Raw genomic sequence first — 26,827 nt, forward strand, 5'->3', positions numbered from 1 at the left:
AAAATCACTGCCCCCACCCCACCCCTGATAACAGCAGCAAGGAAACAGCTACTGTCATCATCATCAACAACAATAACATTTCTGTAACACATACAGCATGGCAAAACATAATATAAAACCTTTAACATAAAAGAATTGAAATTTTCAACATACAAAATTAGGAATTGAAATATACAAGGAAGTGAAAGCTAGCCCCAAACTAGGAAATATATATCTTTATGCTTTCTTGTGTGTGGTAACACATACTGGGAAGTACAGTGATGAAAACTGGTGAGAGAGCTTTGCTTTCATTCATAGTTGTTGCCTAGATTGCAGTGCTTCCTTGGATTGTGGCGTCAGATTTTAAAGTGAGATAGAAGATTAAACAATTACATTCAGGATTGCTTTTTAATTCCCACCACCACCACCACTACATTTTTGAAGCACCCAGTTAAACAACATAAAGGGTATAACATTTTGATACACAGATTAGACAGACTGTTCCAGTCTGTAAATTGTTGATGTTTAATATTCACGAAATGATGCTTTTAAAGAGAGTACTCTGATTGTGTAGAATGATGCCGATTTTTTTTGTCCATTACAATATGCTGCAATGCCATTTTTCTTGTGTAGCCTAAAAGTAAAATGGGCTGCATTTCATCAAGTTCCAAGACAAGTGCTTTTGGAGTCACTTTTATGTATCAATACAAAAATGAAATATTTAATAACTTTTGTAGGCTTGTCACTGAGGTGACCTGGGAAAATTGGATGTAAACAGCTGCGTCAACAGGTTTTGCGCTGCCTGATAATGAGGGGGCTACTGCATGCCTTTTTTTGTTGAGAAGAAAAATCTTGTTATCTGGTTTTTGTTGTAGCAAAAGCAGTATATAAGTGTTAACAAATAATATAGCTGTGGCATTCCCAAGAACACTCACTGAGGCAGTGTCCAGGACCAGTCCCTCACATAGCCCATGGTCCCCAGGTTTCAACAAGGAAGAGAGTTTTCTCTGTTGTGGAGACCCATCAGTTGAATACTCTTCCTATAAAGATGCAAGTGGTGCCAACTTTGCAATTAATTCAGTGCCTGCTCAAAACCTTTTTGTTTACTCAGGCATTTTAATTGGTTGATTTGTCATGATGATGTGGTTTTAGTGCAGCCTTGCCCAACCTGGCACCCTACATATGTGTTGGACAGCAACTCCCACAATTCCCAGCTAGCCATGGTGGCTAGAAATAATGAGAGTTGCTGTCCAACATATCTGGAGAGTGCCAAGTTGGGCAAGGCTGTTTTAGTGTTTTTATTATATTATGTACTATTATTTTTATCATGTTTGTACACTGGCCTAGAATCCACAAAGGTGCAGGGTGGTTTAAAGTTTTTAAATAGTGAAGGGAGCAATCCTATCCAGATAGGTGGCTGCCTCTAAACTTGGAGGCGACCGCCTATCCAAAGCAGAGCAGGGGAAGCATGGAGGGGATCATTCCCTCCACACTCCTCCTGCCTTGCATTTTTTGCTGGACAGCCGATTGGAGCTGTCTATCCACAGGAGGACAGAGCAGGGAAGGAGGCTGCTGTATGACACACTGGATGTGTTGTACAGGCATTTCCTCCCTCCCCACCTCAGAACACGCCCAGTCATGGCCCTTTTCGGCCACTCTGCACTCCTCTTGTGAGTGTGGAGGATGGGCTGTTCTCCCCGGAAGTGCGGGGAGGTTGGTTCTCCGGGAACCGACCTTGGAGCATGGGCTCTGAGGTCGGTTCCTGGAAAACAACATATCCTATGGCCATCTAGCCACTTTCTAGCAGCCATAGAATTGCTCCCTCCATAATTCATTTAATTCTATTAAAATACTTTTATTTTATTTTTATTTTTTATTACATTTCATACCAGTCTGGTGAGCATGGCGGTCCATGGACTAGAGTCTGGGAAGCTGAGTAGGGAGGGAGTCCAACCCCCTCTCAGACTCCCATGGAGGAGACCCTTCAGGTAACCTGGCCCCAAGCTGTTTAGGGCTTTGAATGCTTGGGCAGGATCCAGTGGTGTCCTACCGTTGGTTCCTGGTGCATGCAGCCCCTACCGCCACTGGCAGCAATGTAGCACTTCCAGGAGCAACCCCCCAAATGACCAGAAATAGCTGAAGCTCTCTGGGCAGTTCACAACAATTAAAACCACAAAATACAGCATAAAATAAATTATAAAAAAATTAAAGTTTAAAACTACAGTATAAAATAAAAGTAAAAACCAAAATAAAACCTAGCAGCAATGCAGAGATTTAGAATACAATAATAGATTTAAAACAACAGAGCTAACAGACTAAAATGCTTGGGAAAATGAAAACAGCACAGTGTAGGTGCCAGGTGAATCTCTATGGGAAGTTAATTCCACAAGTGGGGTGCCACAGCAGAAAAGGCCTTCTTCTTGGTAGGGATGGACGAAAGTCACTTACCTGATCCCGAAGCTTGCTTCGTGGTGGTGGGGAGGCGCTCCGTCCCTCCCGCCGAAATTCTGGGCGGGAGGGAGGTGCCCCGTCCCTCCCCGTCTAAATTCTGGCTGGGGGGGAACGCCCCGCCTCTCCAGCCGTGAAAGTTCTTCTCCTGCTGGGACACAAATGGCGGCTGCCGTAACTGCCGCCGTTTGCGTCCCTGGCCTGCAGTCAGCCGTGATAGGCTACGTAAATCTTTACGGCTGACTTTGGGGGAAAAAAAGCGCGTACGCAAATGGCGGCGCCCATGGGCGCCGCCATTTGCGTTCCTTATTTTGGCACGGGTAGTCTATGTAAATATTTACGTAGTCTACGGCAAAAATAAGGGCAACGCAAATAGCGTTGCCCTTATTTTCGCCATAGTCTATGTAAATATTTACATAGACTACCCGTGCCAAAATAAGGAACGCAAATGGCGGCACCCATGGGTGCTGCCATTTGTGTACGTGCTTTTTGTTTTTTTCAAAGTCAGCCGTGATAGGCTATGTAAAGATTTACGTAGCCTATCACGGTGTTTTTTGAAAATCTAGCTGTGATAGGCTACGTAAATCTTTACGTAGCCTATCACGTTTGTTGTTGTTGTTTTTTTACTTGGAAATGGCGGCGGCTGCCGGCCAGAAGACCGGCTGCCGCCGCCGAACCGCCACCGCCGAACCGCCACCGCCGAACCGCCGCCTCCGAACCGCCGCCGCTGAACCGCCGCTGCCGAACCGCCGCCGAACCGCTGCCGGGAGCCGCCGCCACCAGGGACATTCGCCGAAAGTAAGTCCCATCCCTGGGGGGGGGGGTGGCGGACCGTTTCTCCACCAATTTCGGGGGACCGAATGTGTTGGCATTTGGCCTCCTGGAGATTTGTGGAGAAATTCTCCAACATCCCTACTTCTTGGTAGCCACCCACCGCACTTCCTTTGGCAGTGGATCCCAGAGAAGGGCTGCTAAAGATGATCTTAGGGTCCAGGCAGATACATTTGGAGGGAGATTAGGGATGGACAAACTCATCGGGTCCCACGCTGCGCACCGAATGCCGTGCACCAGACCCCCGCTGGATACAGGGCCATTTTACATAAGAATGGTGGCTTGGCCTTTTTGTAAATCCCCATGAATGCAAATGGTGGCCATAAAGCAGCCATTGACACAAGATTACAGGCATAAATGGACCATTTATGCCTGTAATTTTGTGTAAATGGCCCCTTTATTGCTGCTATTTGTGTAAATCAGAATTTACAAAAAAGGCGAAGCCACGATCTTCACGTAAAATGGCAGCTGAGAAGAGCAGCAGGGACCAGTCCGGTGAGCATGGCTGTCCACGGGCTGGAGTCCAGGAGGCTGAGCAGGGAGGGAGTCCAACCCCCTCTCAGACTCCCGTGGCATCCCTAGAGGAGACCCTTCAGGGATCCTGGCCCCAAGCTGTTTAGGGCTTTGAATGCTTGGGTAGGGTCCGGTGGTGCCCTACCACTGGTTCCTGGTGCACGCAGCCCCTACTGCCAGTGGCAGCGATATAGCACTTCCCCCCAAATGAACGGAAACACAAGTTCTGGGAGGAATAGGTTGCACCTTCCAGAAACATGCATTTCTGGTCATTTGGGGGCTTGGCCCTGGAAGCACTCCTTTGCCGCTGCTGATGGTAGGGGCTGCATGGGTGCTGCTGGTGCTGAGCGGGCTGGCCGCGCACACTCCAGGACTGGCAGTGCCAGCCACCAGCAGAAAGGCAGCACTGGATCCTACCCTTAATACAAGCACTTTGAAGTTTAGATAAATTCTTAATGCAGTTTTAAAAAGCATTCAGTTAAGAAAATGTTTCGAAATATGGCGATATAATAGATGTCAAGTGTACCATGTACATTTGTATATATGTGCCATGATTCACTCAATAATGGATTATTCTATGCAAGCATGAAACTTTAAAATATCTCCCCTTTCCTAACAGCCATTTTGATTTTGATTTTCTCTGTATTCCAAGTTTTATCTGAAAGAACAGAACTTGTTTCTAAGGCAACCATTATAGATCAGTAGCATCAGGTGAGCAAATTAAACAGTTTATTTCAAAACAGAAGTTCTGACTCATGACATTGTAACAGTTGTGCCATTTACAAAGAAAGCTAATTTATATTATTATTTTTGAGGTAGATTTTTTTTTAAAAAAAATACAACAGAGAAGACATGTATTGCCAAGGCCAGGTGGTGGTGGTTGCATTATAGTAAAACAATCATGGTGAATAAGGAAGATACAGGCTGCAGCATATAACCCAGCCTTCCCCTCCAGAAGTTTTGGACTATAACCCCCACCATCCATGACAGTTGTCCATGCTAGCTGGGGCGGATGGGAGGTCTTGTCCAAAACTTCTTCCACATTGTGGAAGGCTGATATAAACTCTAGTGGGCCATGAGAAGGTCTTGTGCAAAGTCTTGTGCAAAAGGCTGCACAAACGAAATACCTTTCCTGAATTTGGTGTCACCCTTTTTTTCCATGCAGTGCTCTTTTGCGAAGCAGGAATTGGCCCGTGAATGGGTCCATTCTGCGAATGGAGGAAGGGCTGTAGCTCAGTGGTAGAGCACCTGCTTTGCATGTGGCCAATCCTAGGCTCAGTCCTTGGCATCTCCCAGGCAGGGCTGGGAAATAATCCTTTATGATACTCTGTAGATCCACTATCCCTCAGGGTCGACAGCATGGAGTTAGACGGACCAACGGTCTGGTTCAGTATAAGGCAGCTTCCTTTCTATGTTCCTATGAATGGAAGAGGCTTCCTTAGTGGAAGGACACATTTTGGATCCGAGCCTTTATGTTTCCACGGGAAGCAAAAAATGAAAATCAGATACTAAGTTCAAAATAAAGTACACATTTTGAGAGCATTTATGCAAAACAAACAAATGGCCATATTAGTGTTTGCATATTTTATTATGAATATAAATTTTGTTGCAATTTTTGTAAAGTGTGTCTGTGCCAACTCCTTTTGTAGTGTCTGTGCCAACTCCTTTTGTAAAGGACTAAAACATTCTGAGGCTGTCATCTCATTAAAGGAATTGCAGTTGACCAATCATGAGTTTTAATCGATTAATTGATTAAACAGCAATGGAGGGAGCAATCCTATGGCCACTAGACAGCGGCTAGATGACCATAGGATATGTTCTTTTCTGGGAACCGACCTCCCCCGACTTCCACACTGCCTCTGAGGCAGCGTGGCGGAACAGCCCCATCCTCCACACTCACAAAAGGAGCGCAGAGTGGCTGAAAAGGGGCGTGGCTGGGGGTGTTCCAGGGCGAGGAGAGCATAGCTGCCTGTATGAGGCATCCTATGTGTCGTACAGCAGCCTCCTTCCCCGCTCTGTGTTCCCATGGCTAGACAGCCACAATCAGCTGTCTAGCCGAAAAAGCAGGGCAGGAGAAGCGTGGAGGGAACAATCCCCTCCGTGCTTCTCTTGCCCTGCTTTGGATAGGTGGTCGCCTCTGAGTTCGGAGGTGGCAGCCTGTCTAGATTGGATTGCTCCCTAAATCTCCATTAATTTACATATGGGCAGAATCATTATTTTACAAAAGGAAACTTTAGATGATGTGCACAAAAGAGAATGCCTCTTTGGAGTGGCACTTGCCCTCTGAAGTTTTTATAAGTTTTCATTTAAAATAAATTAAACATTTAAAAATCTTGCTTCCTTTTCTAAAAGTTATTAAGTGACTAAACTTTGCAGTCCTAGTGCATTACCTTTTTCATTTGGATGTTTTTAAAGCGCTAAGCAATGGTCAATAAAATAAGAATATGCAGATTTTGAGAATGTGTACAATATTTGCATAATTTAACTTTGTGATTGACTACCATAATTTTCTTATAAATTTCTTTAACATAGTGCAGGGAAGTTGCAGAAAATTATTCTATGTGTTTGATGCAGAATGCACTAGTGCTTTTCAATTGCCATGAGACTATAATCATTCTGAAGGTATTTGCTGTGGTTCCATCACTGAAATCCATCCAATATATACCTGGGTAAGAGACAGCCTGGAAAACCCAATTTGTCACAGACAGTGAGATCCTTAGATGAAGACCTGGATACTAATGAGTGGGTTTTAGGCTTAGCTTGCTCATGATGCATTGTTTGTGTGGCCAAGTTTGTTGATGAGACCAAATTATTCAGGATGGTAAACATGAAAAAGAATTGGAAAGAGCTCCAAAAGGATCTCCAAACTGAGTGAATGGGCTCTGAAATGGCAAATGTAGTATAAGTAAGTATGAAGTGATATAGACTGCGGCAAAATATACTCTCTTCACATATACACTGATGGGGGCTGAACTAGTGGTGACTGACCAGGAAAAGGGATCTTGGACTCATGGTAGACAGCATAATGAAAACATCAACCCAGTGTGTAGCAGCTGTGAAAAAAAAAAAAAAGTGAATTCCATGCTAGAGATGATTAGGAAAGAGATCAAAATAAAACTGCGGATATCTTAATGACTTCAAACAAATATATGGTGCAACCATGCTTGGAATAATATGTGCAGTTCTGCTTGCCACATCTTAAAAAGGATATTGTAGAGCTGGAAAAGGTGTGAAGCATTTCCTCTGGTGGAGAGGGGAGGAGATGACTTTTAGTGTTTCCCTCTTCCTGACCCCCAAATCTGATCTGGAGGGTTGGGGGACCCTCTGGAACAGTGTGGGAGATGGGGCCTCCAGGGGAAGAGGGGGATTGGTGAAAATCCTCCTCTCCTTCCTGCCAGCAGTAGCATCCTGCGTGGAACACCGTTCAGGGAGTCCTTCCCCTGAGAGGAACAAACACTGTATCCAACTGATAGTGCTTAGCATTGTTACTAGGGCTGTGTGCTACGAAATTTAAAATAGCCATAGTATAGTTAATTGGTCACAGAAATTTATTAGATAATTAGTTACTGGCTTTGATAATTTTGAGATTACATCCATATCTATTTCTATATCTGTATCATCTATATATCATAGAATAGTAGGGCTGGAAGGGGCCTATAAAACCTTGTGGGGTTGGAGATAATTAAATGAACACTGTATTATAAATTTACTTTGCCTTGTACCTCCATCAAGTGGTTGGAATACAAAAAATATATTTTGATTTACTAACAGAAGCATAGCAATACTTTAGTCTTTTTTGGTATACTCTAAGACACCGGTAGCTCTTTAAGAGAACTATAATTAGCTCAGCAGGCATAATCGTTGCAACATTTTATACAAAAGATGAGTTTGACCTTCAGTACTGGAACTGGAGAGTAATGGAAGTAGGCTAAAGGATCAGTAGTAAACCATTCTCTTGGTATCCTATGAAAAGTGATCAAATTTAAAATTTGTACGGAAATCCTACAAAACAATTAAAAGTATTGTACTATACTGTGTTTAACAGCACAATCCTATGCTTGTTTACTCAGAATTAAGTCCCCCTGTTTCCAATAGGCCTTCTGCCCAGGTAAGCGTACATAGGATTGCAGCCTAAATTGGGTATATTTATAGATAATTGCTGTCTTTCCTTTTCAATTTTCAAAGGGAAGATATTTCATTTGGAAAAGCAACCCACAGATACACTGATTTAATTAGCCATTTGAGAGTTTATGTTACATGAAAATCATTGAAGCATTTTTATGTCTTTAAATGAAACAGAGATTGCAAAACAAGAAAATAAAAATACTTTGTGTGTATCTCTTTGCAAATTAAAGCATTCCAGCTATGGACCCTGCTTTTCAGATTGAAAATCATCAGTGCTGTGTCCTGACACAAATTCTCCTTTATAAGGTATTGTCACCTTAAATTAAAATACTTTCCAGATAGTGTATGATCTAATAAGTGACGTAGGTTAACCTCCATTATGTAGATTAAATGAGACCAGGTGAGAGAATCACCAAAATAAAAATATATATGCTAGAATGCAACATGATGTTAGGGTTGGATTTTTAATCTGGCACTTCTACTAAACGTCAGTACTACAAATGGGATAGAAAAATAGCTTCTATAAAATGGATTTTCCTGTCATCCTTTTGGAAATTTAAACTTTCAGAATTCTTATGACCTTAGAAATGCTCAAGCCAAGCTTGAAGTATTCAGCATTATATAATATCTTTAGAATAAAGATAAGGCTTGGCATAGATTTTGGGAGATATCACTTGGACCCTAGATTGTCTGCAGAGGAAGTGTTACAAAATAAGTCAGAATCACTTCTCTATTTTGTGAACTGAAGGCGAGGAAAAAATTTTTCCCCCAAAGGATTCAGGTTTCATTGGGATATCTTCAGAAGTACAAATAGTGTGGTAAAGAAGATCCGAAAAAGCTGGACAGCCATCTGTCAGGGATGCTCTGACTTGGATTCCTTCATTGAGCAGGGGGTTGGACTCGATGGTCTTATAGGCCTCTTCCAACCCTACTATTCTATGATTTGATAAATATACATCATAAATTAACTGTAAGGATAAAACCTGTGTATAAATGCATTCACCTCCTGTTATTTTATATTAAAATAAGCCAACCTATGGGCACTTTTGAGCCAGGTTCACACAAGATAGAACTGTAAAAATAAATACAATTGCATTAGCTTGCATTGATTATTAATATGCCTTGATTTGTGTTTAATGGTTGTAATTCTCTTAGTGGAGAATGACTATGAAAGTGCCTTTATGGTGGATAAATGTCTCTATATTATAGATGCTAACTAAGGTATTTGCATCTGGATCTTACCATTGATGAGAAGAGATGCTGGTTTGGATTTCAAATGGCAGCAACTTTTATTTAACACAACTTTAAAAGATTGGCAATGGGCCAAGATGCTAACTGTCAAACTCCCTCCCATCATTGTGGATTCCTATTAATCTCAAGCACTGGAACATTTTCCAGTCTTTGGGGTGAGCTCCCTTGGCTTGGGGCCCTGGAGTCTCTCTGTTCCTAGACAGCACTTTTCTAGGCCAAGAGATTACCATCCACATCACCACTTCTAAAGCCTCCCAGGAGTGAGTAGGTGGCTTGGACAAGCCTCAAGGGGAGCTGCTGTCCCCACCCGATCACACCAAGGCTTCCACTTATGAGGGCTGCCCCTATCACTAGGAAGAGTGAGGCAGGTGTCCCAGGCAGCAGATTTTGAGAGTCGTGAAAAGGCTGCAAACTGTTCATTGTTAATTTGTTGTTCTTGGGTTAGATCCAGACTTGGTCATATAGAGTAGACTCATTGAAAGCAGTGGGAGTTATGTTAGTCATACTTTTTTTACTGCCAGGGAGCAGGAGAAGTGTTTGTGAGAGTTTCTGCATGAGGCACCAAAAATAACTTGGTTGGTTTTGGGTACTGTGTGTCTTGGGGGCAGGGGGGACACGACACCATTTGCTGCACTGCCTCAGGCAGCAAAATGTCTTGATCCAGCCTTCTACTCATGTTTAAGTGAACGCCAGTCAGGGCTGAGGGACCGGGAATGTTGGGGGCAGGAACTACGTGCACCCCCATGTCCTCTCCCTACTTTTAGCCTTCACATGAGCAGGCTGAATGCTCTAGAGAGAATTTAAAATGTCTGAATCAGTGCTGAAGGTCACACCAAACCTTTTACTGTTAGAATATTAAACAGACTGTTGGAAGAAGTATTTGCATTATGTTTGCCATCTTGATTGATTGCAGATAATTACGAACATACTTGCCAGCTTTTGAAAACCCAAACAAGGAAATTTCCTATCCTTGATTTTGAAGTCCTCCTTGTTTCACTTCTAATGAAACAAAGGGGGGAAATAAACCTTTTGAACTGCATTTATTCAGATCAGATTCTTAAATTCACACTAAAAGCAAAATTAAAGATACTTCATTTCAGTGCTTTAAGGTAGCCACATAAATAATTACTCAGGTGGTAGTTAGTTTCCTTTGCTGTATCAGGCAAAGATCTTTTTATTTTCTCAGGCTTCTAAACCCTAATGGCTTATAGTGGTTTTTAGATGTTTCGAACCAATGTTATTTGCTGTTATTGGTTTTACGGTGTTTGCTGGTGTTGTTCTGGTTTTAGATTTTATGTTTTTGTTTTTGATACTTTTAGTGGTTTTAAATGTTTACAGTAAACTGCTTAGAGAACCTTGGAGAGTAGCTGGTATAAATAATTAACAAACACTTACTTGGCTCCCTCACTCCTTCCTGATGCTCCTTGTGTCATTTCCTGCTCTTTTAGCTGTCAAGGACTCTTTAATGGTAATAGCAATTAGGGGTAAGAAGAGGGAGAGAGAGATTCTCATGCATTCAATCTTCATAGCCTAAACCGTGAGAGGCAAAGTCATGTCAAACTTTTCACCCTGCTTTGCAATGCCAACAGGAGAAAAGAGAGCATCTCTCCACCAGCATAAAATCCCGCACTTAAAATGAGGCGTTCTGCTTCCTTTTTAAATGAAGTATCACCACGGACTCCCTTTACACACATCTTCGATATGTTTCATTATTCAGCTGCTAGATGGCGCTGTGGTCTAGCTCCTCTTATTGTGGCTTTTCCTTTTTTCATGAGGGAACTCAAGCAGAACTCAAGTGCGGTAATTTGTTAGTTCATTATCTCCGATCTTTTAGAAAATGGAATAAAGGTCACTTAGTGTGGGAGATGCCATGGAGGTTGACGATGTCATCTAAAGGACCCACAAACTTCCATAAGTAACCAATCTCAATAGCAGGATAAAAGCTCTGTGTGAAGAAGCCCAGAGACAAGTTGTGCTGCCTGTTTGTATAGCACAGTGATGAGCCACAGAGGGTAAGTACAATGTGCTTCACACTATCCCTGTTGCCAATTAAGGGTTGGGGGAGAAAGAAGAAAGGAAGGATGAAAGAATGAACAAAAGAAAGGAAGATGGCATCAGCCCAAATGGCTAGCCAGCCTACCACCTCCCAAAGCCTGACTTTGTGCTCAATTCTTTGTCAAAACTACACATGACTCTTCCTTTTGTACCTCTCTATCCTCCAAACACAGGGATAATGAGCTGGGGCCAGCCATGTGCAGCTTCTGTGGCCAGGCACTTTGTTACAGCAGAACTACAGTGTGGAGCACAAGCTGCTGCATGTAGCCGTCCCTCTCACCCCTTTAAGCCCTCTTTAACTTTAAGCCCTCTGTCTCTCTTGTGTGGGGCAGGATCAGGGAGAGACAGCACAAGACAGAAACATATCCCCATAGACCAACTAAATTCAGAGGAGAATAGAGGGGGCTGCGTGCACAGCTGTGTTGCCACAGAGGGGGTAGACTGCAACTTGGTTACTCACTTGGATCAAGTATCATAAGAACATAAGTAGAGTCATACTGGAGCAGACCAAGGGTCCATCTAGTCCAGCATTCTGTTCACACAGTGGGCCAGCCGTTGACCAGGAACCTACAAATGGGGCATGAGCACAGCGGCACTCTCCGACCCATGTTCCCCAGCAACTGGTGTACATAGGCTCACTGCCTCTGGTACTGGAGGTAGTACATAGCCATCAAGACTAGTAGCCATTGATAGCCTTTTCCTCCAGGAGTTTGTCCAGCCCCCTTTTAAAGCCATCCAAATTGGTGGCCATCACTACATCTTGTGGAGGTGAATTCCATCATTTAACAATGTGATGTGTGAAGAAGTACTTCCTTTTATCTGTCTTGAATCTCCCACCAATCAGCTTCATAGGATGACCTGGGTTCTAGTATTTTGAGAGAGGAAGAAAAATGTCTCTCTATCCACATTCTCCACACCATGTATAGTTTTGCGCACCTCTATCATGTCTCCCCATACCCACCTTTTTCCCAAGCTAAACAATCCTATCTCTTGTAACTTTCTCTCATAGGGGAGATGCTCCAGCCCCTTAATCATTTTAATCACCCCTTTCTGCATTTTTCCAGCCCTACAATATCTTTTTTTAGGTGTGGTGACCAGAACTGGACACAATATTCCGAGTGTGGTTGCACCATAGATTTGTATAGGGGCAGTAGAGTGAATTTTACCCCCTGTTCACTGATTACACAAGTAGACTCCCGCATGAGCAGTGGTTTTGTGCAAGTTGCTTCTAACATCTTATCGGAAGCAGTCTAACAGTGCAATCCTATGTCATTCTTCCCAGAAGCCAGCCCCATTGTGTTCAATGCAGTTTACTCCCAGGTAAGTGTGTATAGGATCGTAGGGTAAGCTGACTCAACATCTCATTTGCATTAAGATAGTTGGAAGCACAGATTTATATGTACTTGTCCTGTTGGAGATCGTTAGGACTTCATATGTGAACGCTGGCTTCATTTTAGTTAGTCTGTCATGCAGACTTCGGTATCAATGGGTGGACCCATTGTGTGGATCTTCAACAAATTCCACCTCTGCGTCTCCTCAACCATGAAAGATGAATATATAGTCATGAATATGTAACTAATACTCTCAAATGGTCTTCTATATCATGAGAAAAGCATTTTGTAGATAGCAATATATAGGCATATATAAACACTGAATGGTAAACGTTCAGCTTGAAGTAAAAACAGTGCAACTATTTCTGAGAGAATTTGTTCATTTTTAAATGTAAGGTTCTTCTCAGTATAATAAGAACCAATATTCTTTTATTAACTGCAGTGTTTTGTAATATAAAAATAAATCAGGCAATGGCATCTTCCACAAAGTAGGAAAAATAGCTCATTAGAAGGCAAAATCAATGTTATATTAAAAGAACATAAATTAAGGTCTATTGATCTTCTGTGACTACTCAACATGTTCCATGTATCAAAGACATTCATGCCATATACTGCCAGTATTGCCTTAAATTATGCTTGTCTTCTAGCACTTCTGGTGTAATTATTAAAACAAAAGTGCAAGACAACTTTTGTTATAAAGCTTGAATTACAAGAATGTGAATCTAATGTGCTAGTATTAAAAAATGTGGTGTGTGACTTGCTATCTCCTCCCTTAAATGCCTGGATGTATGACAGGAGAGAGAAACCATGCTTAGTTAATTATCTATCTATTTTGGTACTGAAGACTTTGGGTTCAATTCTATTTATATTCAAGTCAATGTAAAACTCCCATGGACTATAATGCAGCAGCCTTTGTTGTTGCTGTGAGTTTACAGCTGTGTTTCTTCCCTTCCTGTGTATGGTTTGGTGTCCCAATTCAGCCACTTTTGGCCTATTTAAATTGTCATTTTGACACTTTAGCCATATAAATATGAGAATGGGCAGGAACACCTGGTTCTGCACTCAGCTTAGTTTTTTCAGAGAGCAGAAGGAATTCCTTCCAGTCCACCGAAAATTACAGATAATCCGTAATTAATTCCATAATTCAGATGACTTCCATAATTCAGTCCACAAGCCACCCTCCTGCCTGCATCTCAGACTGTCAGATGTAGGGAAACAGCTCCAACACAGCTTCATGGCTGTGCTAGAAGTTGCCCATCTAACAGAGGGCTATGGAGTAATTTCTCTGTCTTCACACCATTACATTGCTTCCCAAGCAATCCTCTCGCCCCCTCAACTAACTTTTTACTTCTTGCTGTTCTAACCACCACCACAGCCATGCATCTGAATGGAAAGGCCATATGCAGAATCTGCAGTCAGATTCTTTGCTTCTGGAGAAGTGTCGCACTGAAGGGAAGATGAAAAGAAAACCGCTGGCAAGTGTCAAGGCCTCTCAAGGAGAGGGGTGCAATTCCCTTTTGTTGCAGTGGAGGCTGCCCTAAATTTACAGGTTGGCTTGGAACCTGCTGGTTAGCAGTGGGTCCTGGATCCATTCTGGAAATGCATCTGGCTTCTCTGGTTCTCACCAAGATTCTGATCATTCCCAGCCAGCATGGACAATGGTCAGGCATGATGGAAGTTTCAGCCCAAAACATCTGGAGGGCACAAAGTTGGGGAAGGCTGGCGTACAGCATTATCTAAAGTTGGATTAAATTTAAATGGTCAAACCAGACCAAGGGATGATTTGGTGGTTAAAATATTGTAAATGTTAAAATAAATGTAATAGAATTGAAGCCTCTGTTTTAGGCCATTGAGCCCAATGCAACGTTGCTGTACCATACAATGGCAGACATATCAGGGGAAAGATTTAGACAGGAAGTTGTTGTTTCCCAGTGGGATTTTTCATTGGCAAAGAGTCCTTTTTGAATGGTCCATTCATGATTTCATGTACAATCTAGTTCATGCAAGGGGGAAACTACCACTAGCTCAGACTTGCCATGGCATGGACTCAGACAAAGGAACTGCCTCTGCTTAGACTCTGCAGCTGTTTAGAAACCAGAGGTTGCCAAGAGTAATATGTGAGAGAATGGATGCTGCTGTTTCTTGTTTGGGCTCAATACTTCCATCCATGTGCCATAGTAACAAAGATATGCAGGAAGGAAATAACTTGAGATTTGTCCCTCAGAGTACATTTTTATTTCCTGTTAAACACACTAAGTGGTATTAGTGTTGTGACTTTGTGCTTGGGCAGGGTAGCGAAGGAAATGAGTATGCCACTTTGAACTCAATACTTTCTTCTTCTTCTTCTTCTTCTTCTTCTTCTTCTTCTTCTTCTTCTTCTTCTTCTAGTTCTGTGTTTAGTTCTGAAGTCTCACTTGAGTGACAAATATGATAATGAATTCTTATGGTTGGAATTAACCCATGCAAGGCTCAGAGACTTGGTGTAAGACTATCTTGAGAACCTTAGCAAAGGGTCAGCATTCTTGGAAATATTTGTCAATCTGTAGATCTGGGGTTGGATCCAGATTTATGCCGGATCAACTGCGCTGGTGAAAGTGGACTTCCTGGCCTCCTCCTTCCCAAGGCAGCCCCATCAATCCACTGAAAATGCTACACAGAGTTAGGAGACCCTGCTGCATGGGGTGAGTTATGGAGTGGAGGGAGGATCCCCCCAAATTGGGCAAAGGGACCTTCTGCAAACAGAGCCCTTCCTCTTAAGGAAGGCAGATTCTGAATCCAGCCCAAAGATGAGGATTCCAGCAAATCGGAGGTGGCCCTAGGCAATAGATCTCTACAGGAAATCAATGGTCTTTGGCAAAATTCTGCCTGTGATGGGAAAAGGAGGGAGAGAAAAGATCTTGTCTATGTTCCTGCACCACAGCCGGTAGCCACTGATGCATAAGGTCCTGTCCAGTCAGGGCCTACAGGCCTCTGCACAGGTAACAGTGATGACTCCATGTTTTGGGGGGCCCTGGGGCAAGGTGCACCCCATTTCTGCTCATCCAGATCAGTTGCCTTATTCAGTTAATATGCCCCCAGATGGCCCAGAGTCTGCTCCAAAATCGATTTTCCCTTCAACAAATTACACCCATTCATTCACATCATTATCCCCCCACCCCCAATTCAAATTAAACTCATAATAAATAGGGTCCACATTGCAGTTCTTTTCTGGTGGCAGTGGTGGGATACTATGAGAGGGAGACACAAGGAGATCAGGTGAGTGACTTATTTGCCCTTCTTTTGTTAATATATATATATAATTAACTCAGTCTTCAAATGTCTCTGTGTAGGGAGGGAAATGGCATCATTTCCATATCCTTTACAGGGACAGCCTGCTCACTGGGAGACCCATTTCTTTTTATGTACAATTGTCCCTGTAAAGAAAATGGAATTCACCTCATTTCCTTCCATACCTAGAGGCATTTGACATTTCAATTCACACTGCATTGTGAACTGATCAATTCAACTGAGCTGTTGGCTTGCTTTTTGCTGACTTAATTATGTTAAAAGAAAGAAAGATAGATCAGCAGCCCCCTTGTCTCATCTGTTTGCCCTGTACCAGATGTATGAAAACTGGACGCGTTCCGGGGTAGCCCAGTGAAATATCCAGGAGAAAAAAAGGACACCTGGGCACACGAGGAGGAGGAGCAGGGCCAGGGGCCTTCAGAGGTTGGCAGTGGCCCCCCTGCAGGGGTGGGGGACTCAGCAGGTGCCCAACAAAGCCAGCCCCTGACACTGGCCTTGACCTGTATAATGCAAATTACACTTTTCAGTGGACCAGGGAAGTATCTGATCTGCATCATGGGTTTGGTTGCAGAAGGTGTGAAACTGCAACGATTATTTCAAATAAATAATTTAAGGGACAACTAAGATGTTTCATAATGAAACAGAAAACATATAAGCAGAAGCTTACTTTTACTCCACTGTCTCTGCATTCAGGAGGGGGTCAAGCCACATCTTTTTAATTTGGCTTTTTAATTGTTGTTATAAACAACCTTAAAAACCATAACGTTTTATTATGTCTGTATGGTTTGTGGCATGTTATTTTCTGAATTTTTTTTGTGAATCACCTTGATTGGGGTTTTTTTTCTAGAAAAGTATTATAGAAATGTTTGAAATAAATAAAATTAAATAAATTACTTTTAGAATTATGGTCGTTAAACGTCCATTAGTCCAAATTTTGTTTAATAGCAGTGCTGTGTTGAAAACCCAACCTCTCCATTTCCCTGAGAAAGAGGCAGTAGTTTTTCCTGCTTCTTTCACAGGGAGAATGTTGAAATGTCAGAGACATTTCTCAGGGTGTAGGGCTTTGGTGCTTACTTTACTGTAAAGAGGTGGCTGAGAGGTTCATGAGTGCTCTTTATTTTACATTTTCATCCCATTCTGTCCTTGCAGCCTCTCCAGCTCTTTGAGCTTTCTGAAAAGTCCCCAGGACTTTCCAGTGCCATGGAAGGAGTAATCTTATGGCCACTAGATAGCGGCTAGACGGCCATAGGATAGCTTCTTTTCCAGGAACTGACCTCTGAGGGTGTGCTCCAAGGTCGGTTTCTGGAGAACTGACCTCCCCCACTTCAGTGCTGCCTTGGAGGCACTCACAAGAGGAGCGCAGAGCGGCCGAAAAGGAGCATTCTGGGAAGCATTCCAGGGCAGGGAGGGCGGAAATGCTGTACGTACGACAGCCTCCACTCAGCCCTCCCGCAGCTAGACAGCTACAATTGGCTGTCTAGCCAAACATGCAGGGCAGGATCCCCTCCATGCTGCTCCTGCCCTGCATTGGATAGGCGGTCGCCTCCGAGTTTGGAGGCGGCCACCTATCTGGATAGGATTGCGCCCTGGGGCTCTTAAGGCTTTCCAGAGTTGTTGTTTTAACAGCAGGAGCAACTACTGCTCACTGAGCATTCCGATGACAGTGATAAATTCATCCTGAGGTGTTCCGTAATATCAGTGCTTTTATTCCCCCCCCCCCAAAGGCAGCATATAAATGTACAAAATGAATAAACTAGTTAAAAATATGGAGACATTAAAAAAGGAGAAGGAAAAGGAGATGAGGTTAAATTGTCAAACCATCTCACGTACCCATTTCCAGTGACATTTTGTAAGATACACACCAAACTGGATAACTAGATACATCTGGTGGGGCACAAAAATAGATACATCAGTGCTCTGTGAGGTTGTGGTGTGTCGTGAGAGTACTGCCCTAATGTTCCTTCCAGATCCTCTAGTTCACAAACACCCCTTTCACAAATAATCAAGGGACCCATTTGCTGTGTCATGTAAATATTTATACAGCATGAGTATTAAATCACCTGGCCATTTTTTTACTCATGGCTGGAGGGAGCACCTTACTCTTTTCTATGGGGGCAATGCATTTATATTCCTGACAAGCTATGTGCACACTGATCTTTCACAGTCTTCACTGCAGGGCTGATTCTGGGTGAACTAAACCTGTGAGTCAACTACCAGTTTTCCTGCCAACGTACTTATCACATATAGATAGTTGGCTCAGCTTGTATGCTCTTATGTAGTCCACATTATGCCTTTACAGGGCAAGTATAAGAAATCTTGATCGGAACACCTGGGTTCTTGGTGCTTTTGACTATGTACATACTGGCCTAGCTTCTGCATTAGTATCCATTTTATCTTTTAGAGACCCCTCCCTCAATTTCAATAAATAAGCTTTAGTAGACAGTAACTATTTTTGCAGATGTCTTGGAATTTAACGTCTTTGGCCGTTCTTGCCCTGAAAATACTGCGGTTCTCTGAGATGGATTCCAGAACTTATCCCCACCATTTTTACAAGATGTTTAGCTGATCATACATACTGCAGTAAACCTGAAAGCGCAGACATATAAAAGAGTGCATAAAGAGGCATTTCTGTCACTGACACAACTGCTCTAGGAACCAGTGAGTTAAAAGATATAGCAAGCCATAAGCCCACAGCAAGAACACAATATTCAGCAACAAAAATAGCGGAGTGGTATTGGTTTAATTTTCTTTTTTAAAACTCTCAATCCAACTGAGGGATCAGCCTGAATAGGATGAATTTCATTTTGCTGTTGATACAGAGCGTTATAGAAAACAATTTATTGTTAGCACTTGACCACATGAGCTCCTTAGCCAGTGTTCTCAAAACATATAATCGCGCTCACAATGTATGTGGCTATATGCAGTCCCATCACTTCTGAGAAGTGAAGTAAACATTCCCAGCTGAAAGCCTAGTTCCCCCTGAGGTGAGAAACCTTTGTCTGAGCTGTATCATTTTGAACTGCAGGTGGTGCTTACATGATTGAATGCTTCTCTCTACATAAAATTTCTTTCCCCATAGGAAGCCAGATGTGAGGAAGAAGGCAGACAGGGAGAGAAAAGTGGAGGAGAACTTAACCATGTGAGCTCCACCTGCAGTGGCACAAACAGATTGACCACCTCTGTAAGAACATGCCCCAAATCAACTGGAACTGTTGTTCAGTGAATTCATTTTTAGGGATGTGCACTAGGAAAGTTTTCATTTTTGCTCCTTTTTTTGTTCTGTCTCTAATCGCAGCATTTCTTTTGTTTTCCATTCATTATTGTCTTGTTCATGTCATTTCTTTTTAATTACTGATTTTATGTTTCTACATTGATTAGAGTAGAGCCTGCACCTGTGTTCTGATTAGGGATGTCAGAGAAGTCTGCCACGGATCTTGGTGAGGCCGAATGCCAGTACATTCGGCCCCCCAAAAACCGTGGTGGAATGAAGCCCCCCGCCCCCCCCACCCCGTGAAATGGGCCCGGAACGGAGCACCTACCTGCTGCCATCTGTGCTGCGTTGGGAATGGCCGTCATTCGCTTCTTCCATATAGCCATACAGCCGCCATTCGCTTCTTCCATATAGCCATGATAGGCTACGTAAATACTTACGTAGCCTATCATGGCTAACACAGGGATGTCATTTGCGTCCCTGCAAAAGCCATGATAGGCTGCGTAAGTATTTACGTAGCCTATCACGGCAAAAAAAAAGGGAACGCAAATGGCGGCGGCTACGGCAGCTGCCATTTGCGTTCCCCCTTTTTTTTTGCCGTAATATGCTAAGTAAATATTTACATAACCTAACACGGCAAAAAAAAGGGAACGCAAATGGCGGCTGCCATAGCCGCCGCCATTTGCATTCGCTGTTTTGTTTTGTTTTTTGCCGTGATAGGCTACGTAAATATTTATGTAGCCTATCACGGCAAAATACAGGGACGCAAATGGCAGCGGCTACGGCAGCCGCCATTTGCGTCCCTGCAGGCTGCCCAGTGGCTGGATGTCCGGCTGCGGGTGGCCCCGGCCGGTGGCTCCATGGAATCGACACAGAGCGGAGCCGGCTGGAGAGAATTTCGGGGGGAGGGACGGAGCGCCTCCCCCCCCGCAAATATCACCCTTTGAAAAGGTAAGTGACGTTCGTACATCCCTAGTTCTGATGCCTATGAATTTGGTTCCAAAATCCATCTGAGTGTAAGCTTCTGCAATATCCAGATCTCTTAGGGCACAATCCTAGGTAGATAGGTGGCCACCTCCGAACTTGGAGGCGACCGCCTATCCAATGCAGGGCAGGAGAAGCACAGAGGGGATTGTTCCCTCCGTGCTTCACATGCCCTGCCTTCTGTGATAGCCACAGGAGGGCAGAGTGGGGGAGAAGCCTGCAGCACAACACACTGGATGTGTCATACTGGTGTTTCCACCCTCCCCGCCCCAGAACGCCTCCTGGAATGCCCTGTTTTGGCCACTCCATGCTCCTCTTGGAGCATGGGGCTTTTCCGCGCTGCCTGCAAGGCAGTGTGGAAGGGTGGGGGGAAGGTCGGTTCTCTGGGAGCTGACCTTGGAGCACGGGCTCCGAGGTCAGTTCCCTGAAAACAAGGTATCCTATGGCCATCTAGCTGCTGACTAGTGGCCATAGGATTCCTCCCTTAGTCAGACACGATATTACAAAAAGCAGGTGGTGGGTGGTGGTGGGAATATGAGTAAGAAAAAGGACAACTTGATGTTAAAAGTCATTATTTGTGGCATTTATATACTGCTGAATATCATAAAATCTCTCAGAGGTTCACAATATTAAAATACAATATTAAGAACATAGCAGTAAGAACACTTCCAACTAAAGTAAAAAATCAAGGAGCAATAAAAATGAAGCAGCATAATTAATTTACTGGCAGCCCAGGGAAAGCCTGGGTGAAGAAATATGTTTTCAGGAGGCATTTGAAAGATGTCATGTTTTCTGCCTCCCAAAGTACACAAGAGAGTGTTTTACAGATAGTGAGTGCCACGACAGAGAAAGTCATGATTTATTTATTTATTTCATTTCTATACCACCCAATAGCTGAAGCTCTCGGGGGGGGTCATAAAAATTAAAACCAAAATGCGCAGGGTAAAACAATATAAAATATAAAAGCATTTAAACCACAATATAACAATACAACCAGAATAAAACCAGAATAAAACCTAGCAGCAATTATTAATCTTAAAGGTCATAAAATCAAAAGTACTTTTGAAACAAATTAATAAAAAGCATTGACAGCTACAAACAGCATTTCCTCTGGTTTTGCATTCAACTGGGAGAGAGTGTTCACTTCATTCCATTCGGAATAAATCTGTACATAAGATATACTGCGTGATGATGATTTTATGTCCCTTCCATTGTTTCTAGATGTAAACATGGTTTGGGGCTGTATGTATCTTGCAGTTTCTCATTACAGCCATGGAGTGAGACTATTTTTGACTTATTGCAGAAGCAGCTGAAACTTCCATGCAGCCAATAGTTTCATTTGACTCATAATTGATTCTGCCTTATGTGATCCTTTCATAAATTGCTTTGCATCCTGCTCTGTATATGCTTAAGCCCTGTTATTATCTAGCAAAGAACACTGTTGCACAGGTAAAGGATATGCTGTCAAAGAACTAAATCAACACCTGTCTTCCTGCCATCCTTTCTTACATCAGTGCCTTCTAAAATATGCACAATTTCTCTTTTGCAAACATAGACATGCACATGATAAAGAAATGAATACATCAAAACTATTGAAAAAGCACTAGGAAGAAACAAGTTATAATTTAATAAATTCTATCTTGCCTAAAGAACATGAGTCAATGTTTACTAGGATTCCTAAGGACTTCATATGCAAACTTCACTGTCTGACAAAGTGAAGAATGCTATAGATTTTAAAAGCATTATTTGATACACATGTAGCTGGAATGTATATTGTGTCACTTATCAGAACGGAATCTTAAGCCGTAGCCCATGTAAGCAAAGATCTTACAAAATCATCTGTTTTTATCCCCAAGGAGGATTTGACTGACATCCTTTCAGATAAAAAAATACATATGAGAGAAGTTCTGAGATGATATAGGTGGCAATGCCAGCCAGAACAGATATATCATAGATCACTCAATTTGGAAGGGGCAGTGTAAGATTAAGTTAAAAGTTATATGTTTTTAATGCTCTGCTTCATTCAATGCCATTGCTGTTACTGACTTGGAAGGTGACTAACTGATGCAATGATATATGGTTCAATGTTCAAATATTATTCTATTAGATGTTCAAAAATCAGACTGTATTGCCATTAAAGTGCTGAGTCCAGGGGCAGTATCCAGTGGTGTCATTCCACAAACTCAAACAGCACTAGGGAGCTCTGCTGAATTGTTCTATTGTGCAACCAGTTGCACATTACACTTGTACAACCAGTTGTGCATTGTGGTTGTGCAACAGGTTGCAGAAGTATAATGTGCAGCACAACCAGTTGCACAATGGGTTGCACAAGCGTAATGCACAACAGGTTGCATAAGTGGAATAGGCAATCAGTTACACAGTGGGATGCACTATTTGTGCAACGGTGCTTGCACAAATGTATCTTTAGTTGCTTCTCCTCTTGTGCATAGTTCAGAACCTAGTTTCCGCTAGCGCAACATCATTTGCGCTAACAGGATGACACAGTTGGATACTGTCTCAGGAGACTTAAGGGGTGTCTCCATGAGCGATTTACTCCAAGCTGGCTGTGTGTTGAGGTTGTCAGGGATACATGGTGTCGTCACCATCCAGCAGCCACGCCGGAACTTATCAGGGAAAACCTGGATTTCCTGAGACTGCTTAAAGTCCGATTCTTTTCCTCAAGTGGGGTTCTCATAAGTATAGCTGTTGTGTGCCCCAGCCCCTGCATTGACCTCGGGTATGCGAGCCCTGCCCAGGGCTGTGCCTTTCACTATGACCCCTGTGAAGGGGTGTTTCCTATGTGTTTCCCATCCCTGCACAAACCAATTAGTGTCAGAAGTAACTCCCATTGTTTTCAATGAGGCTTGTTCCCTTAATGGCCACATCAGAATTAACAGAGATCCCCCCCCCAATTGAAATGGCACAGTTTAAAGCAGAAATTCCCTAAATGCTCTAAAGTGCGAACTTGAGGCTCTGATTCTCCGTTGTTTGCTTTATTGCCTTAGGAAGTAACTACTTTGCACATTTGTTATAGAGATCCTGTGCAGCATGAGGTCAGAAAGGGGGCTGGTTTCCCCCTTTCCCAGCACAAGCATATGCATCTCTACTCAGAAGTAATTCCCATTGTGCTTAATGAGGCTTACTCCTGAAATGCAGGTGCATCTGGAGCTTCAGGGGAAAGGAGAGTGGGGGGAGAGCGGGGGAAGCCTCTCTTATTGGTTGAGTAGCCCCTGCCAGTCAGATGATATTCACTCCAACCCACACCTGGAAGTATGTTCTGTGAAGTGATTTTTACTTGTACAGAGAACCTGCTTGTGGAGCCCTGCATGGGCCAAAGCGCAGCAAAGCTGAGTCCTTTAAAAAAAAATCCGGTACTCCTCCATTCACTTCTCCTTCCATTGTCGTTGAAACTAGGGCTGTGCACGGACCCCCCGCTTTGCTTCAGATGCTGCTTTGGACCCTCAGAATCAGCCCTGCTTCAACTCAGACTAATTCGGACCCCCTCCACTTTGACTTGGTTCCAGATCCAAAGTGAGATTCGGATATCCGGATCACTCGGTTTGGGTGTTTTCCCATTGACTTGCATAGGAAAATACAAACGGCCATAACTTTGCCAGTTTTCATGATAAACACATGAAACTTACCACCCTAACGGCAGAAAGTGAAGAGGATCTAAAGAGTCTCTTGTTGAGGGTGAAAGTGGAGAGTGCAAAAGCTGGTTTGAAACTCAACATTAAAAAAACGAAGATCGTGGCATCTGGCCCCATCTCTTCCTGGCATATAGAAGGGGAAGAAATGGAAGCAGTGACAGATTGTATTTTCTTGGGCTCCAAGATCACCGCAGACGGTGACTGTAGCCATGAAATTAAAAGACGCTTGCTCCTTGGGAGGAAAGCTATGGCCAACCTAGACAGCATAGTAAGAAGCAGAGACATCACCTTGCCGACAAAGGTCCGTCTAATCAAAGCTATGGTTTTCCCAGTAGCAATGTATGGCTGTGAGAGCTGGACTATAAGGAAGGCTGAGCGCTGAAGAATTGATGCTTTCGAACTGTGGTGCTGGAGTCCCCTGGACTGCAAGGAGGTCAAATCAGTCCATCCTAAAGGAAATCAACCCTGAGTGCTCATTGGAAGGACAGATACTGAAGCTGAAGCTCAAATATTTTGGCCACCTAATGCAAAGAGAAGACTCACTGGAAAAGACCCTGATGCTGGGAAAGATTGAAAGCAAAAGGAGAAGAGGCAGCAGAGGATGAGATGGCTAGATAGCATCACTGATGCAATGAATATGGACTTGAGCACACTCCGGGAGAGAGCGGAGGACAGGAAGGCCTGGCGTGCTAGGTCACGAAGAGTCAGACATGACTGAACGACTGAACAACAACAACAACAACATGAAACTTGGGGCCCTCTTTGCTGACATGGAGTGGATCCCACCTGCTACATTTCAGACAGTTTGGCCCAGTACTTTCTGTGCTAGGTGCAGCTGAAATTTGATTTTTTCCACAAAACTCTCAAAGCAAAGAGCTATACCTCTCAGCCCCATACTGCCTCCTCCTCCTGCCTGCTCAGCTGTCAAGGACTGCTGGCCATCTCCTGCTCACGAGGAGGAGACAGCTAGTGAGTGGCGTGGGCGTGCACTGTGCTGCTGATTGGCTGTCCTTCACAGCCATTCAGGTAATAGTAGTGGGTATGGCGCATGCCTCCACTGCTACCGGTTTCACGCTTGTGAGGAGGAGACAGCTAGTTAGTGATGGAGGCATGTGGCGCGCCTCCTCCTCCTCCTCCTCCTGCCTGGGCGATTCACAGCATTTTTTGTGTATAAGTCTATGTGCTAGGGATGTACGAAACTCACCTTTTCGCGGAATCTTTTGCGGTGGGGGGGGAAGTGCTCTGTCCCTCCCCCCGGAATCCTCGACGGGGGGGAGGCGATCCGGTCCTCCCCCCTGGAATCCTTGATGGCCGGCAGTTCTGGCGGCGGTGGCAGTTCCGGCGGCAGAGGCTCCGCCGGCGGTGGCAGCGGCGGCTGGTCTCCTGGCCAGCCACGGCCAGGCTGCCGCCGCCGCCATTACCGTCCTGGCTTGCAGCCGTGATAGGGTACGTAAGAATTTACGTAGCCTATCACGGCTGGGTAAAAAAAATCCCAAACCCCCAGCGTATGCAAATGGCGGTGGCTACGGTGGCTGCCATTTGCGTGCCCTATTTTTTGCCGATTTATCTTACGTAAATATTTAACGTAAGATAAATCAGCGAAAAATAGGGCATGCAAATGGCGGCCACTGTAGCCGCCGCCATTTGCGTATGCTGGGTGTTTTTTTTTCTTTTACCCAGCTGTGATAGGCTACGTAAATTCTTATGTAGCCTATCATGGCTGCAAGCCAGGACGGCAATGGTGGCAGCAGCAGCCCGGCCGCAGCTGGCCAGGACACCAGCTGCCGGAGCCACTGCCACCGCCGGAAATGCCTCCGCATCCGCCCCAGGTAAGTACCATCCTGGGCGGATTCCGCGGAGGGGCGGGGGGGCAGGAGGCTGTTCTGCCATGGATTCCGGGAGGCCAGATTCTTTAGAATTCTTTAGAATCCAGCCTTACTGGAATCCGTGGCGGAATTCTCTGCCATCCCTACTATGTGCACATATAGACTTATACGCAAAAAGTTCTGTGAATCGTCCATAGACTCAAGATTCATGGTGCTTTCTGCACATTAGTCTATGTGCACATAGACTTCCAATTGCCATGTTTTTTAAAAAACATGGTGATTGCAGTGGAGGCGGAGGGACCAGAGAGTGGAGCAGGAGCTGGGGGGGCGGTGTCTAGAGAACCTGGCCAAGTGTGGGTTCTCACATCCCTAAGTAACACCACCAGAATTATCTCTGCCTCTGAAACACAGCCATTTTTCTCTAGTTATTCAGTCTTTACCCCTCCTCCACCACTGTCACTGACTGGAGATTGCTTGGTTATGTTCAGCCCTGATTTGGCAACTAGACCTTCCATTTGCCAACGCTCCCTCCCTCCCTCCTCCTCCTCCTCCTCCTTCCTCCTCGCTGAACTTTCTCAAGTTGATACTTTTGGCACCAGTCTGTCTGGGTTGCTCAGAACAAATCACTGAGTCGAACGAGGCATTTCGTATACAAGCCGCTTCACTTCAGGGTGCCTTGTTGCTATTCTGCTTCACCTTGTAACATGCAGAGGCACCTCCAAAGCAGCCCACCTTGACTTGTTATTCGGGCTTTGGATCTACACCGTGCAGAGCACTAGTGCAAACACCCCCTCAGACTGTAAGGATGGCTGGTGCTTTTAAGCTCTTCTGAGAGCTGGAACGTAGCTATTGAGTGGGTGTAGCTAATGCCATAGACAGTACATTCAGTGTACCTGATTTATTGCACAATTTTTCAGCAAGAACATTGTTCACAAGTATGGTTATGATTTGCCAGCCTTCCTAGAAATAAAGATCTTGGCTAAAGATACATTGCTAGGGAGAATAAAATTGATTTGTATCATGAACCCATTCTGGATTTGTGATAAATCCAGAGTAGTTATACTATTCTTTATTTGTATGGTAGACAATATGCCAAGGGAGTGTTTTATTGGTCATATGCTATATGGTGAGGTGAAATCTTGGCAGAAGACTTATTTCAATGAGATGGAATTAAACTTCTTCCAAATTGTGCAACCAATGATATATCTGTGCTGGTCAGCATCACCATCCATATCCTACAACATCTCTTGTGTGAGCTTTTTACCTGGAAGCATGCCAGTTGACTTGAAACCTTCTTGGGGACAGAAAGAGATGACTTGGTAAGACCTTTGCTTCATG

The sequence above is a fragment of the Heloderma suspectum genome, chromosome 2, assembly GCF_057233095.1.
Source record: "Heloderma suspectum isolate Gila_16-S chromosome 2, 16-S_ref, whole genome shotgun sequence".
Taxonomy (NCBI): Eukaryota; Metazoa; Chordata; class Lepidosauria; order Squamata; family Helodermatidae; genus Heloderma; species Heloderma suspectum.